Below are 15,580 nucleotides of genomic sequence, written 5' to 3' on the forward strand. Positions count from 1 at the left end.
CCTGCAATCAACTCAAAAGTCAAAAAATGTAGGATTAAAAAAAAAAAAAAAAAAAAAAAAAAAAAAAAAGGTAAAAACAACAAAAAAAATGAAGTGACTGGCTCTTTGTTTCTTTTAATTTCCCTAATGGTACCAGATGAACTTTGGAAGTAGCCACATGGAAAAAAGGTAGGGAATGAAAGTTTCCCAGTTTAAATTGTCAACATCATAATACCTCTGGCAGGGATATAACATTTGCTGAGCCCAAGAATTGGAGGCCATTCAGTTGGAAACTTCTGCGTGTGAGACTAAATTCCTGCCCATTTGTATTTGAGAAAAATCTGTGTGCCTATTTATTTATTTTAGAGAAGGGCTTGGTTTTATCTTTCAGGCCAATTGCCAGTGCTCCTCATTACGTTCGGCCTCTAAAAGTTTCTCCTGCAATTACAGTTAAATCAAACCCTGTTCCCTCCCTGTCCTTAATGCTGAAAGCAAAACTCAGCTAAACTGCTTCAATGCTCCTCTGTGATGGAGGGAAAGGGTGTAATATCTACCTCTGAACAACGAATTCAGCTGTTCATATTTTTTCACGTTGCCATGAAGTCTGAGACTGGATGCAGAAGAGACAGAAAAAAGCAGAGGCTTATTAGAATGCAGAGAAACAGAATAAAACTTTTCCTAACACAGTGAAGAGGAGAGGTGCCCAACACTCATGTAGATACATAGAACAAAGACATCCTAATACTCGATAAACAAGGTTATGAGATAGCACAGCTGGATTTAGTAATTTTCATGCCTCATTCACTGATCTGAAGACTAAAGTGACACCTGTGCCTTGGATTAAAGGAAAAAGAATCCTTAAACTTTATAATATTAAGCATGCCCAGTCTTCTGTATCACTATTTTAGAAGGACTTTCTTCCTGGAAAATAGAACAGATTTTCTAAGTCTTTTCCTTATAAAGCAAGAAGGGGCTTTCTGGGCCCTCAAACTCAGCCACCTTCTCTGTGTTGCAAGGTCCTACCTTCACCTTTGTTAGGTTCTGCAAAGCTCAGAAAGAAAGAAAGAAAAAAAAAAAAAAAATTGGGGAATTCAGCTTTTTAAACCTTTTTCTGGAAGAGGAGAGGACTGAACAGCTATGGAAGAGGAAATACCAGGAGTTCCAGTTCAAGTACTTCTCTCCTTAAGCTCATTTTATCAGTGCTCTGTGTTACACCTCTCCCTGTCCTTTAGCCCCAGGGGCTGTAAGAGAAACCAAGCCATTAGAAGACATCAGGCTTGGGGCTCTGGGTAGAATTTAGCGCAGCTCAGCACGGCCCCAGGACACCTTACCGAGACTTTAGATGCCCTCACAAGACAGAGGGAGCAGAATCTGAATCGAAAAATCCCTTTTCTTTACAAGTGGGAAGAGGTAGTTTCCCAGTTCACTGTTAAGCAGCAACAGAGCCATCCAGTAATCTCATTTACACCAGTAAATCATTTGTAATCAGTGCCTTTAGCCCAAACTGGGACGAGCACGCTTAAAACAAAGTAGTCGTGGTCTGTTTAAGGTAACAGTGAGGAATATTCATGATGTTAAATACAAGCAGAGTGAAGGACTGTCAGTAGAGAGATCGAAGGGAAATCCAGGACCTGAAAAGCCTTCTGCTGGTGGCTTTTTTACTTTACTGACTCTAAACGGAGAAGGATCATTAGATTTCTAATTCAGGTGAATTATTTAGAGCCTAAAGATGTGGTTGTGCAAAAGCTAAAACTCTCCTCCCACCCCATGATGTTTTTATGACCCTTCCCTCGTTCTTGATTGAACTTGCAGTGAACCAATGAGGGGAGCAATACCAAAAGAAATCTAATCACACTAAACAAGGCAATAGTTTGCTGCCAGCTTAGCTCCTGAAGCACCTCCCGAGCCTGACCTGCTGCAGGGAGGAGAGTGCCCAGAGCTGAGTGCATCAGTGCATCAGTGCTGTGTGAGGATGGGGCAGTGGGGCAGCAAGGCAGACCAAGACTGGCTCAAAATGCTGCGGAAACAAAACTCAAGTCAGATGGAATAAATGCAGGCAGTGTGTTTCTTCCAGAGGTTATCTCAACATCACACTGACCTTACAAAGTAAGCTGAAAGTTCTACAGATACACACGTGCATTTAAAACCTCGTGTGATTTTTGTTGCAATTGGTACAGGGGGGTTTACACCTTCATCTGTGCACCACAACGGGCATGTACATCACTGGGTTACATGCACAGTGCAAACTCTGACTGCCAGAGAGTTTTTGGATTGCCTAAAGGGTTTAGGACAAGTAGATTCCACAATTCAGGCTTTATTAAAAGCAAAACAAATTCTTGTTTCCTTAAAAGAATTTGTCTGTTGTAAGGGCTATAGCCAAAAGAAAAGCGTTGCTATTTTTTTAATAATAATGTGGTTGAAGCAGGAGTTCTTTAAAATTAACTTTTTCTAGCATTTGAATCATTAGACCCAGATAGGATGCCTAAGACTGAAAGTTTATGGACAAATGGTTAATGAAATGGAAATGAAACTGAAGTGTCATTGCAAAACTAAATAAACAAGTAAAGTAGATATTAAAGGATAGAAAAAACAAAACAAAACAACTTTGAGGGGAAGAAAATTGAAAATACGAAAAGGTCAAACAAGTACGAGATAACTTCAATCACTTAATGCAGGAAGAAATAGGCATAAACTAAACAAGAACTTTTCAAAGATGAAATAGATAAAGAAAATCATTAGAAACCATAAAAATAAAATTAAATCAGTGGAAAACAAGGAAAAGTTGGAGGGAGGAGTTCAGACTACCTAGAAACATTCTGAGAAGTTCACCTGTCTCTCCTAAGGGCACTGAGAGGTAAATCCCTCTGTGCTTATAAAAATGTTGGTTATGAGACTTCAGTCAGGTATTTAAATGCAAGCCCTAATTATTACTTCTGTAAAATTCCTTTTACACATTCTTATCCCAAGCTCAGTGTGTGCCACCTGCACCTTTGGCACCATTCATTCCAGCACATCAAAGCCAAAGCTCCAATCGAGCAACCTGAAACCCAAAGAGGTGAAGCAGCTGGGGAGATGCAGTGTGCAGGGGCAAGTTGTGAACAGCTGCCAGGTCAAAATAATCTTTCAGCCAGGGCCTCTGCTGGGTCAAGAGGCACAGGCAGAACCCGATGGGTCGCTGAAGCCAGATCTAGTCAACTTTAGCTTTTGCACACTGCTTAGCTCGTGTCTGTCTGAAGGGTGATATCCGGGAACACCATCTCTGAAGTGCTCTCAGATGGAAACCTGGAAATCTCAGATCCTCACTCCAGCAGCCCCAACAGGAAGATGTTTATATCTCTTCTCATCCCTTCATCTGGATTTTTAACACACACAAGCCCAGTCTGGTTGCCAGGAAGGCGAGGAAAAGGTCAACAAACTCCTTTGCTGTGAGTTAGTTTGTCAAACTCCATTTTGGGCAGCGTGACTTTACACGTTAATGTGAGTGTTTGCCTCTGTGCCAATAGCCCCTATTGTGTGCATTTGTAACATAAGATTTATGGTAAAGCTTGCAACATTTTTCAGGCATAATAAGCATTTATTCACCATCCCAGGTCTATAAGCAGAGGCCTGACAAGTAATTATTGACACATTGTGCAGAAATAAAAGGGGTGGGCGAGCTGCTGTTGCGAATGGCAGCGTGGGTAGGGGGAAGGAGGGGCTGTGTCAAAGGACTGACAGCCTTGATGCCCAACATTGTCAAAGCCGACAGTGACTTGCACTGTTCTGTGTGCTTGACTGTATTTGTGCTCCCTGTCACTGGGGTGTGACATGCCAAAACAGAGGAGCGCTCCTTTTCTCATGCTAATGCTTTGTGATGACAGCTTTGTGATCCCGGCTGTGTTCGTGCTCAACAAGTCAAGGTGTGACAGGCAGCAGAGCCCTTTGTCAGCGGGGGGTTCTACTGCCCTCATCAAACACCTCCCTTCTGCTGGACTAAAACCGACCTAATGCCTCAGAGAACGCTCACACCTCACCACCCTTCCTGGGGATACCACCTGTGCCTGAGCATCGTGTTCCCAGTCACCTGCCACCCCCACAGACCCCACAGTGCCCTGTGCCACCACTAGATGAGGAGGGAGTGAATTTGAAAACCTATTCCCAAGTAATTTTTCATGAGCGGGGGTTCAAAACTGCTTTGCTCTTTTGCACTGGGAACAACTTTTTACCTTGAAGCTAAGCCTAGGAAAGCTCTGCAGAGGTTTTACAGTGGTTTCGCACAACAAGTAACTCTGCCCAGGATTATTTCAGATTATTTCAGCCTCTGGACTGCACAAGGTATCACCAGACTGGATTAGAATGCATTAGCAAAGCAGTGTGAAGGAAGGTTGCACGATGCCTACTTATATTATATTTGGCTGTAAAACCGAAAGTCTCATTAGCACCACGTTCATCCAAAACACCAAAGCAGCCCTAAAAGTGTATTTTATATGTGAAAGAAAGCTGAGCATGAAAGGGCAGAGTTCAGGCTGCCAAGACAGGGCAATGTGTTGGCTTCTTGGGATTTGGAGTTTGCAAATGTCTTGGAGAAGTGCGTGAGCTTGGCTACTCACACGAAGCTTATTCAAATTATCCAAAACTCAGTGATCAGCAAAGCTGGGCTAGGAAACTGGCCAGAACAGGCTTCTTTTTTGCAAGATTTATGGTGCTTCCTGCTTCTTGTTCCCAGGCATAACCAGGAAGTGAACTGAGTAAAAATGGAAAATAATTTTCAGAAAAATTATGACTCTTTTTTTCTAAGGTTAAAGAAGTTCACTGCGAAAAAAATTGTCAACTTTCAGACTTTTGTTTTCTGACTTACCCAAACTCAACCCAGCAGATGAGAGATAGATTATTAATCTGAAATGTTAACAGTATTGATGAGAAACACAAAGAACAAGTTAACTACGATACAAAATCGAAGCCATGATATCAGAAAACACAGGTTACTTACTGTAATTATTTCTTCTCCCTAGTGACACCACTGGGAATCAGGGATCCCATAGCATCAGGCATCCTGAACACAAAATGACACTCTGCTCCAAACAGCTTGACCCAAGATTTCAGCACACTAAGCATGGGGTGGTTAAAGGGGCTAATGGAGGGTGGAGAGGAAGACTTGAATGAAAACTATTTTATTATTTGGAATTCTAGCATCACAGAGGTTGTGATTTTCAAAGCTGCCTGTGACATCTGGAGACCATTGCTCTGCACAGAGACACCACCACCCCACGAGTTCTCAGAGCTGTGCTATGATGTTTTTCCTGCTCTCCCACCCCGCACGTCAGAGGCAGCTGAACCTCGATCTGCGGAGCAGCTGAGCCAGGGAGGGAAATGCAGCGGTTCTGCACACTGGGAGGGACGGTGCTCAAAGGGCCCTGCTGGAAGGGACTCACCCAGCTGCAGTGCAGAGCTGAGCCCCAGGCTCAGGGAGCCACTCCTGCTGTTGGACTGGACCCAGCACACCCCTGCACACTGCAGCTCGCGGGGAGCTCAGGTGTCCACACTGACAAAAAAGCCTGAGGAGCAGCAGTAAGAGCTTCCAAAACATGGGGTTTGGTTTGAACTGCAAGGAAAAGCCTCCACCCTCCAGTATGCACAGATGATTACTTTGGCAGAGGCTGTCCAATGTAGAAAATGGATTTGTGGAGAATTCTCAAAGCCTGGCAGAAGGCTCACATAGTCTTGTGCATCTGTATGAAAACTCTGAGACAAGATATGCTGACTTAGAAATGCCATGGAATAGGATGGACACTGTTGAGAGAAAAATGGAACTGGAAACAAGTTCCAAAGGATGGCCTTGCAAATAGACCTGATATTTTGGAGAACTAGAACTATGAAAGCTGCTTTATAGTAGGACCCACAAGGGGTAATTTTAGATGACTAGCTTTAAGGCAATAACAGTACTGAGTGGCAAAAGCTGATAGGTCAAGAAACGCTCATAATGTATTGGAATTAAGAAATAGTTTGGCTTCTGATTGTGATGGATTGTAACATCTGCACTGTCTCACCCTTCACATGAGACTAAAAATGGAATAAAAGTCTTTAAAACACCTCTCAGGAGCTCTGTCTTTGGATCAGAAGAAGGGATAATCTGACAGACCAACAGAAGCTGCAGTTTTGCATTCCCACTCCTTGCTTTACCCAGTATCTCAAGGTTTCTGTACATCTTTGGCTGTGTTCCAGCTGCATAGGACATGTCTGTTCGACCTGAGCAGGGTATTTATGTTTCAAAGTGGATTTATATGCTTATCTAAGTGTTAATAAAGACTGAAAACTTCCATGTTTTCTATCAGATGATTCTTTAGCCCTTGGAGTATTAAAATACCTGTAAAAAAAGTTGGTTTAGTCTGAGGCTGGTTTCAACTGATTTGCACAGAAAGAGCTTCACAAAGCTTCATTCAGCCAGATCCACAGTCTGAGCAGCTCCAACAAGGAAACTTCTGAGATCAGTGTAGGCTAGAAACAAGCACTCTGTGCATGAGGGATCCCACGCCTCTTTCTATACCTGAGAGCTGACCTGCATTTTCATCTGCTCTCTCAGTCCTCACTCTTGACTAGAATTACCCTAATCCCAGTGGTCTTTCCCTGTTTTCACTGAAGATTCTACCATTCTCTTGACTTCTGAAATCCTCTCATTTCCAACAATGGGCTCCAATCTGTGCAAATATTTACTTGCAGTGAACAGTCAGCTGTGCCTGCCATTTCAACTCCAGTACTTCCCTACACTGGGAAATTTATCTGAGGGCTCTGAAGGGTCTCCAGTGTTATCTGTATCTTTCATTTTGCTGACTCCTATAATTTCCTTCTTCTTTTAGGTTTATCTTCATTTTCATGGAGACTGGGCTCCACAAACAGAATCAAAACTGCCAAGTACCCTTTCCCCTCTCTCATCTCTGTATCTCTATATTCTCTACCCTCCTTAGCCTGAATTTCTTCGGTAGTTAATCTAAAATGCTAGAAATTTCAAATGGGCCAAATTCCTGGCTCTAGCAGATTTTCTTGGAGAGGAAATGGGAGTAACGAACAGAAGGTGTGAAGGTGTAAAACTCAGCAGGAATAATATCATCCAGTCGAGCTCACCTGGCCAGGGCCCATCAGAAATACAAGATTCTGCAAGTCTCCAGCAACTCATTAACATGCTGGTACAAATCTGCTTTCAGCTGTTCAGAACTGCTCTGGTAAATTGCTCTGTTTTTAGATATTCATTGTCGCTTTCCAACTGAGACCCAACTTTGCAGTTAAACCTGCCTCAACCCTGCCTAGAGGGAGGCAGGAGGAGAGGGGATGTGGTGGTGTGAGGCAATGCCATCCTGGGTGAGCTCAGTCTGGTTTTGAGGGCTCCAGCACAGCCTGTGCCTGCAGTTGCTCAGTGTGGGATTAGCCAGAAGCCCCCATTTTCTGTAAACAGACAGAAGGTATCTGCCACATAAATTGTGGTCTCATCAACAAAGGAAAACCTTTGATTTAGCTTGATCTATTTTTGTTTAATTAATGCAAAGGTTCCAGGACAAGAGGGTATTTTACTGTAAGTGCTACTTCTGGCAAGGCTCACATTGCCACTAAAACAGGCTGGAAATGGGATGACAGCACTCACGCTGCCACAGTCACATCTCACCAAGCTGCCTTGGGGCCAGAGGGGGATCCAGAATTGCCAATTTTAATCAAAGCCTTTATGGCCCAAAGGCAGCTCACCCTTCCCATCCACAGGGAGAGGCACTGCCCAGCAAGGGAACATCCAGCATGAGGTGCCAAACACGAAGTCTGCCACTTTCTTTTAGTGTGAAACCATTTGGAACATCCTCTGCTGCTTCCCGGTATTGACAACCTGGCAAACTGCAGGGCAGGAGGCTCCGCTCTGCAGCCGACAGAGGTTTGTGTGGAATTTTGACAAAGGCATCCCTGTACTGCCTGGTGACATCAGCAGGGCCGAGGTGGCACCAAGTGGGCAGCCTGGCACGGTGGTGGGTGATGGGGAACCAGCCCTGCCGGGCTCAGCAGAGCTGAGGGGGGACAAGGGGACCCAGCGGGGTGTGACATCAGGGCCAGGGAACCTGGTGGACAGCTCACGTCCCTTCCACTTCAACAGCTGAAATCTGGCTTCTGGTGGTTTAATTGACCAAATGTCAGGCTCAGGGAATGCTCACAAACGTGTCTGTAGTCTGCCTTGGCTTAGACAACAGCTTAAACCATACAAATGTAACCTAAACCCCAGTGCTTACAAATAGAATTATGTTTAGTAAGCATTAACATTAGTCTGCAGTTTAACACTCCCTTAAATTATTCACCCCCTCTGGATTTTGGTGGTGCCAAAAGTCACCATCTCCATCAATACGGTACACAACATAAAACTACACATGAAAAGGAAAGTCATCCTTCCCCCTAAAGTTATGGTATCCATATGCCAGAGGGAAGTGCAGGAGGTGATGCAGAAGGCAAAAATATTTGCAAAACCACACAGTGGGAGGACAAACAAGAACACCCAGGTCTTCTAAATTTGAGGTCACAAACCTATGCAGTCATGGGCACCAAATACAAAGCATGAATCTATGCATACTATGGGCACATGCACAGGGGAAAAAAAAGTTAAATTCAAATGAAACTTGCATAAAATTGGATAATTATTGACATACTGAAATAATTTCAAAATCAATCTCAAGAAAATTTAATGGCTGGTTTAAGCTAAATGAAATCCAAGCAAATTGTGATTCAGCACACATTTAAAGCATTCTCTTAACTTCATCTCTGCCCTGGAAGGATGCTAAATGCTTTGGTTAAGGCATTTGAGTGGTTTGGGTCCAGGCTTACTTCTTAGGTTTAGTGAAATAATACTTAAAAAAAACCCCAAACAAACAAACTTAACTTGACTGGTTCCAAACTTGTTTTGTACCATGTACATATTTGCCCCTAAATTTTTGATACTTTTTGGAATTTTCAGTGAGACTGAAATCACTTTACAGTTCATATTTTATACTGGAGAATGACAGGGTCACCAGGAAAACAACTATCGCCAACATACTAAAACTCTGCCTTGGAAACATTCAGGTCAGACAGTTCCTGTCAGAGCTTTTTGGTTTGGGTATGAGCTGTCCCACTGCTTGAGACACTGGGAGCCCAAAAGATACAACACAGCACTGGAAGCCCCCTGACCTACAGGTGAGTCAGGGAAGGTACAGGTTAGATATTAGGGAAAAAATTTTCACTGAAAGAATAATAAAGCACTGGAATTGTCTTCCCAGGGAGGTGGTGGAGTCACCATCTCTGGATGTGTTTAAAAAAAGACTGGACATGGCACCTAGTGCTATAGTCTAGTTGAGGTGTTAAGGCATAGGTTGGACTTGATGATCTTAGAGGTCTCTTCCAACCTCATTATTCTGTGATTCTGTGATTCTGAGTCCATCTGAGCCTCCAGCCAGACCCGTGGGAGCACGAGACAGACCCTCAGTCAGCCCAACCCCACCAGAGCCAGCACAATGGCTTTGCCATTCCTGGGGGGCCTGGAGAACAACTCAGGCGTGAAACCTACTGCTCCTAAGCCTTCTCTCTCTGCAGCAGATGATCAGGATTTGAGCAGTCATGAAACACATAAGTAGAAACAACTATTTGTGCTCAAGATGGAGTGTCCAGCCACAAGTATCTGGTGAAGAAAGTGATATTCCAGTTTCTTTACTAACTCATTGATTTCTCAAGTAAATAAATCCATTCTGTCAGTCCTATAAGCACTTTTTTGTGGCCCTACACTGTTGCCAGGTCTCATTTCCGTGTCCTTTTAATAACACCATACCACAATCTAACAGTGATCAGCAAGAGGCCTTGCCGAGCCAGCCTTCTCTCAGGGAAATTTTTAGAGGATATAAACTTGAAAAGATCAGTTTTATCAACACTGAATGCAATACATCTCGAGTTAGGAGCCCTCCAAGCCCTGCTGATCTATTCTACTTTTCCAGAAAGCAAATGACTTTGAAGTGTTCTCTTCATCTGTCACAGTTATCTGGCTCTTATTTACATGCAAATATAATAAAGTGATATTTGCAGTTAAAGACAAATCCCTCTAACCTAGTTGTCACAGAATTTGTTTCCTCTTAGCAACCTTTTTTCCTTTCCTTTAAATTAAATTATTCTAAAAATATTTATCATGGTAGAGATCCTTGATGAATTGGCCAGTCCAGTCCAGTGAGTCTTGGAAAGGTAGAGGATTCCCGACTCCTTGGGTTAATGCAACCTGGACAGATGAATAGCTGGTCTATCTTTAGGCTGATCCAGCTTCCATCAAGTTCAAAATAAGAGAAGGCAAACCAAGGACATCCTTCCCCCCTCAGGATTATACATTTCCTTTATTCAGCACAGTCCTCCCCTCATGCCTCTATGGAGATATATATTAAATAGCCTAAGTTTCTCAAGCATAGTAATTGACTTGTAAACTTCTAGGAAATTCCATTAGCACAAGACTTTCTTTAATTTAGCTTCACAACATCTGGTGAACACAACAACAGTGCCACAACAACAACAACAAAACAAACCACCAAAACAAAACAAAACAAAACAAAACAAAACAAAACAAAACAAAACATAACAAAGCCTTTCAAGTTCAACTTCTAGCAACATCTTGGGGAAGATGGAGGGTCATCATGAGGGAGAAGAACACTGATCAGCATACACCAAAAGTTGCAAATAATCCCAGGAATTCCAATATGGCTAAAAGCACTTTATAACTGTTAGTGTCTAATTTATGACAACGATATAATTAGTAGCATGAGGAAGCAGCCAAATTGGTCAATAGGAGCACAAAGGCTTTGCTTTTGTAAAAGATTTGCTTCCATTGACAAAATTCCTTGTGTTCAGTGAGGCGTAATTTGGATTCTAAGTTTTGTTGATAGCAGGTTGAAAATTTGCCATAAAGATTTTCTTCACATCCTTATGCTCCTGAAAATGCTTACACAAAGAAAATACTCATGGTGGGACTGCGCTGGCTTCCACCCCCAGCTTCCACCCCACCTTGGGAAGTGCTCTAGCACTGCCCCAGTCCTGTCCTGATCCTAACTGACAACCCCAGTCTTAAATGCTTTTTCCCCGCAACAATAATATATTAACTGATTTTAAATTAACCCACACCACCCTGAGGTATTCTGTAGTACCAGCACAATTCAAGCTTACATCTGATCCAACCTTCCAGCTGCAGAAGAGAAAACAGCTTGGTGTTCCACAGAGTTCTTTTAAAAAAAAAAAAAAAAACACACAAAAATGATACAGAAATATGAATTAATGTTTTTCTGCTTATCTATTCCTTCAGTGGTTGTTCAGTCTTTCTGGCCAGGACAGTTCCATATACATTTAAAATATCAATCTAATCTACCCAAAGAGCTATTGATTTATCAGCTCCATCTCAGTGTGGCTATTGAATGTCTTCAGAAATCTGCCAAATATGTCTATCCTTTCCACTGCTTCTATCAGTCCTCCAGCCCCAATGTCAGCTCATCTATTGATCCAAAAGCAGTTCTGCTCTTCCAGTCTACTGCTCTCTCTCCTCTCCTCATATAGATGTGCTCATAATTGGTGCATAAAATTTAAGGGTAATACTTGTGCTCCTTCCCCAACAACATCCAGCTCATCAGTCCAGTTCCTCTGAAATAAAATTTATGAAATGAAAAAAAAAGGGAGAAGATATCAATACAGAAAACATATTTCAAAATATATAAAATAAAGAAGGAGAAAGTGTATTTATCCCCAGGTATATTTCTATTATAATTTCAATGAGTATTTAGAAGAGTGGCCTCATTTTGCTGGACATGCTGGTCCTGCCAAAAGTCAAAAGAAATTCAGAACTTCCTTCAGCCTTCCTCACACAATTCCAGTTCTGTGTGCTACAGCCAATCCCATCCTTTGTCCATGAGCCTGACCTAAGGCCCTTTAAGTAGGAATCTCTGGAGTCACAACCACATTTCTGTCCACACTCTACATTTACAGGTCAACTCTCAAAAGACACCTCTGCCAAAATTCAGGCAAAATATGCAGAAAATCTACTCAGTGGTGACTTGAGGAGCAGTCACACATTCACCCAGCGATTGGCTGCCATTTGTGACGGCAATTAATCTTTAATTAACGATTATTCCCAGCTTGCCCATGTGTTCCAGTCACCTATTGCTTCCCTGACAAACTCCTGCAGGAGCACAAGGCAGCGAGGGGAGCTGTCACTGCTTTCCATCTGTGCTGCTTGGTGAAGTCAGTGACATCCTGCAGACTTGACACAGCAGCACAACCCAGCCAGCCCCGGCAGAAACGAGCAGCTCCCACTCACAGGATGTTTTCATACACTCCTCTGCTGAGAACAGACAAGGGACTCAAGGAACCAGCTGACAGGCAAACAAACCCAGCTTAACCTCTCTTTCCAAATTCCATTTTAATGTTCCATTCTTGGCTTCATTAAGAGCCCAAAGTCTTTTGAAATTTGAATTCAGTTGACCAGATTTTTCATTAGTGGGATTTCCTATGAGCAAATGCCATGTGAAAGCAGACTTGACTCCAAGGAAGAATTTCACAAGCCTGTTAATTATTCTGCCTGCAAATATGCAGAGGGGCAACAAACCCTTGGGTCATCTCCCCAGCAGCCTGTTACTAGAAGAACATGCACTTTTGGGGAACACTGAGTCAGACAGGCCAAGTGTTGATGTAACTGCTCTGCTTGTTCAAGAACAGCGAAGACTGTGCCCTACCACATCTGATGGGGGAGTAAATAACCCCAAAAAATACCTGCAGCTGCTGGGTTATTTTCTAAAGCAAAACAGTAAATTTGATTAAATTACAGAAGAAAGAGTTATAAAACTGAAATATGAATAAACTGCTTTTACTACACTAAAATGTAAAGCACTCAGGAAATAACTGTTGGTATTCAGTGTCATCCATGTATATTTAGAATTTCCTCAAAAACATTCACCAAGGATACTATATTCAGGTCTTCTCTTTTTTCAAAATCAGTTAAGCTATACTGATGGAAATTTTAAGGAAGACTCAGGTGTATAAAGATTATTTTCTACAACATAATCGTGTCACTGGGAATCCAGATTTGCGTAATTCTTCAAAAAGCAACTTTGTTTAGCTGTACCTGTAGAGGATTTAGGAGTTGAAGCTATAAGAGTATGTTTAATGCATTGTGGTTCTCTAATGTAGGAAAGGTTGGAAGCTGTATTTAAAAGTTCTGGCCTCTACAGAAATCCTGTTCTTCACTGGGATATACACAGAACACTTTGCAGGATCGAGGTGTCCATCAAGTAGTTTGTGCACGTGAAGAAAAAGCTCTTTGCCAGAATCTTACAGTTTGTGGCAGAACTGAAACCTGAAACTAGGTTTCCCAAGCCCAAAGCTTATCTTTGTTGCTATATCATCTTTCCATTTTTCTAACTGAACTTCTTCAAGTCAGTTCACCTTTCTAGTTTTAGTACAGAAATTTCAAAAATGGAATACAATTCCTTGAGAAGTAAGACTTACAAGGGAAGTAGCTGCCTCTGAGAAACGGGAAGTGAGGTTTGCATGGGGTAAACCTTTTATTTTTTTCTGGATTCTAGGACCTGGTAGGAACATGCCCCAAGTGAATTACCGTGTTATTGTAAGGTAATGCAGCTAATGCTGCAAACCTGATTGGACATGAGTACAATCAATAGAGATAAGCAGAAGCAGCAGCCAGATTTCTTGAATAAATGAATTCTTGCAAGCTACTTGCTCAGCTGCTCCATCAATGACAAAACTCCCATCGATTTCAGTGGGAAGTAGGATCAGGCCCTGATTTCTGACACTGCTGATACCACTAGTCTGTTATATAACAGGTGATATGCAATTAATTAGAATTTAAACTATATATGCCGTCTAAAAGAAACCTGTTTCTTTGTCCCCAAATTTCCATGGTCTCCTGCCCTACAATTAATCATTTCTGTTATTAATCTTTCCCAAACTGCAAAGCAACAGAGCAAAATGACAGTGCCAGCACTGCAGTTCAGATCTTGCAGCCCTCATTAATAAACTTAATATGGGCACTGGAGTATTTCAGGAGTGGAGTAAGTTACAGATTAAGAACTTTCTTCTGGGTGCAATTTTAGGTGTTACTTCACCTATATTACAGAAGTAATATATTTATTCCAGGACCTCTGTCTTTGTGAAAGTGAAAAAGAGAAATAAAACTCCCAGTTACTCAGCTGGCTTAGTGTAAAGATCAACTCTCTCACCTTACACATCGCAGCATCCTTGGAGCTGGAGAAATCCTGACTTGTGCCCTGAAACTGCTCCTCCCACAGGAGCAAGAGGCAAACACGGGCAACAGCTAATGACTAACTGAATAAGAAGGGGTTGATATAAAGCCACGTTATCTTCTCAAGAGAGGAAAGGAAACCCCAGAGAGAAAGCTCCAAGTCACACACAGTTCAGGACTTCAGAACAAGTCTTGAAAGTACTCTCCTCGCATTTATAACCTCCCTCTAGCTGATGAAGAAGCCTCTCTGTGGCAGCTGTAGAAATCCACCCCTGGAAGATCAAAGATAATACACTTTTCACCTGTCCAACACAATGCAGTACCAGAACAAACCTGGAGCTAACTTGGGGCTCCCAAGGAACAGGGTGCAAGAGGAAGCAGCAGTGAATGAGGGAACCGAGGGCTGAGGGACCACCAGGGTATTGGAGGAACTGAGAAAGACCCTCTTTAGTGACCACTCAGGTGTGATCAAGTAAATTTTCACTGAAATTCATTTAATATTATTTCATCAAATGCTGCAGCTGATTAAAAGCAAAACAAACAAACAAAAAACAAAACAACAAACCCAAACCCACAAAAAAACAACCCAAAACAAAACAAAGTCCTGCAAACCAAACAAAAAACCCCCTTAGGTTACACATTTCAAAATAGCTCTGCATAAAAAAACCACAACTGTTTCCAAATCTTTGGCAAAATCCCTTAGAAGCTGAATTTGGCTAAAGGTGAGAATTTCTGAGAATCTCTTGACATTCATCAAAAGATTTTTAAAGATACTCAGAACTAGAAACTTAGATTTTGGTGCTCATTTTAAAGCCATTTGACTTTCCCTATTTTTTTGTTGTTGTTGGTTTTTATTTGTTTGTTTATTTGGTTTTTTGTTTGTTTGTTTTTTGTTTGGTTGGGGTTTTTTAAAGCTATCAGAACTTGCTGGGAAAAAATCAACTAGAGGCAATGTGAATGTGAAGTAAATGGGGTACAAAAATAGAGGCCAATAACATACTTTGTACTTTCCCTGGGGCACAAGAAGATGTGTCCAGCAGTGTTTGGATTAAAAATAACATTTTGAAGCAATATGAATAACCCAAACGCATCAAAATACCGTTACTTTAATTCACAGTTTTAATGGTTTTATTTATTTCAATTAAACCATGATGTCTCTAGTCCATTACTTAGTTAATAATGTGAATTAGAGAATGTCAGTTAACACTGGTGGCCTGCAATTTCTCTAAAAGTGTCCGGCACCCATTTTTCAGGAAAATGGTGTTGCTTGCATGGAGAGATGCAACAATGGTCTGACAGGTGTTTATCACATCATGGGGCAGTTTTTGATTCTTTTCTTCCCCCCGCCCC

The 15,580-nt window shown here is 42.0% G+C and overlaps 1 long non-coding RNA gene across 11 annotated transcripts in view; it reads right to left on the bottom strand.

Moving 5' to 3' along the window:
- The window catches only part of LOC120760147 (uncharacterized), a 383,062-nt gene that overhangs the window by 236,238 nt on the left and 131,244 nt on the right, over positions 1-15,580 (bottom strand). The window lies entirely within an intron of this gene.

Source organism: Hirundo rustica, chromosome 16 (genome assembly GCF_015227805.2).
Source record: "Hirundo rustica isolate bHirRus1 chromosome 16, bHirRus1.pri.v3, whole genome shotgun sequence".
Lineage (NCBI taxonomy): Eukaryota > Metazoa > Chordata > Aves > Passeriformes > Hirundinidae > Hirundo > Hirundo rustica.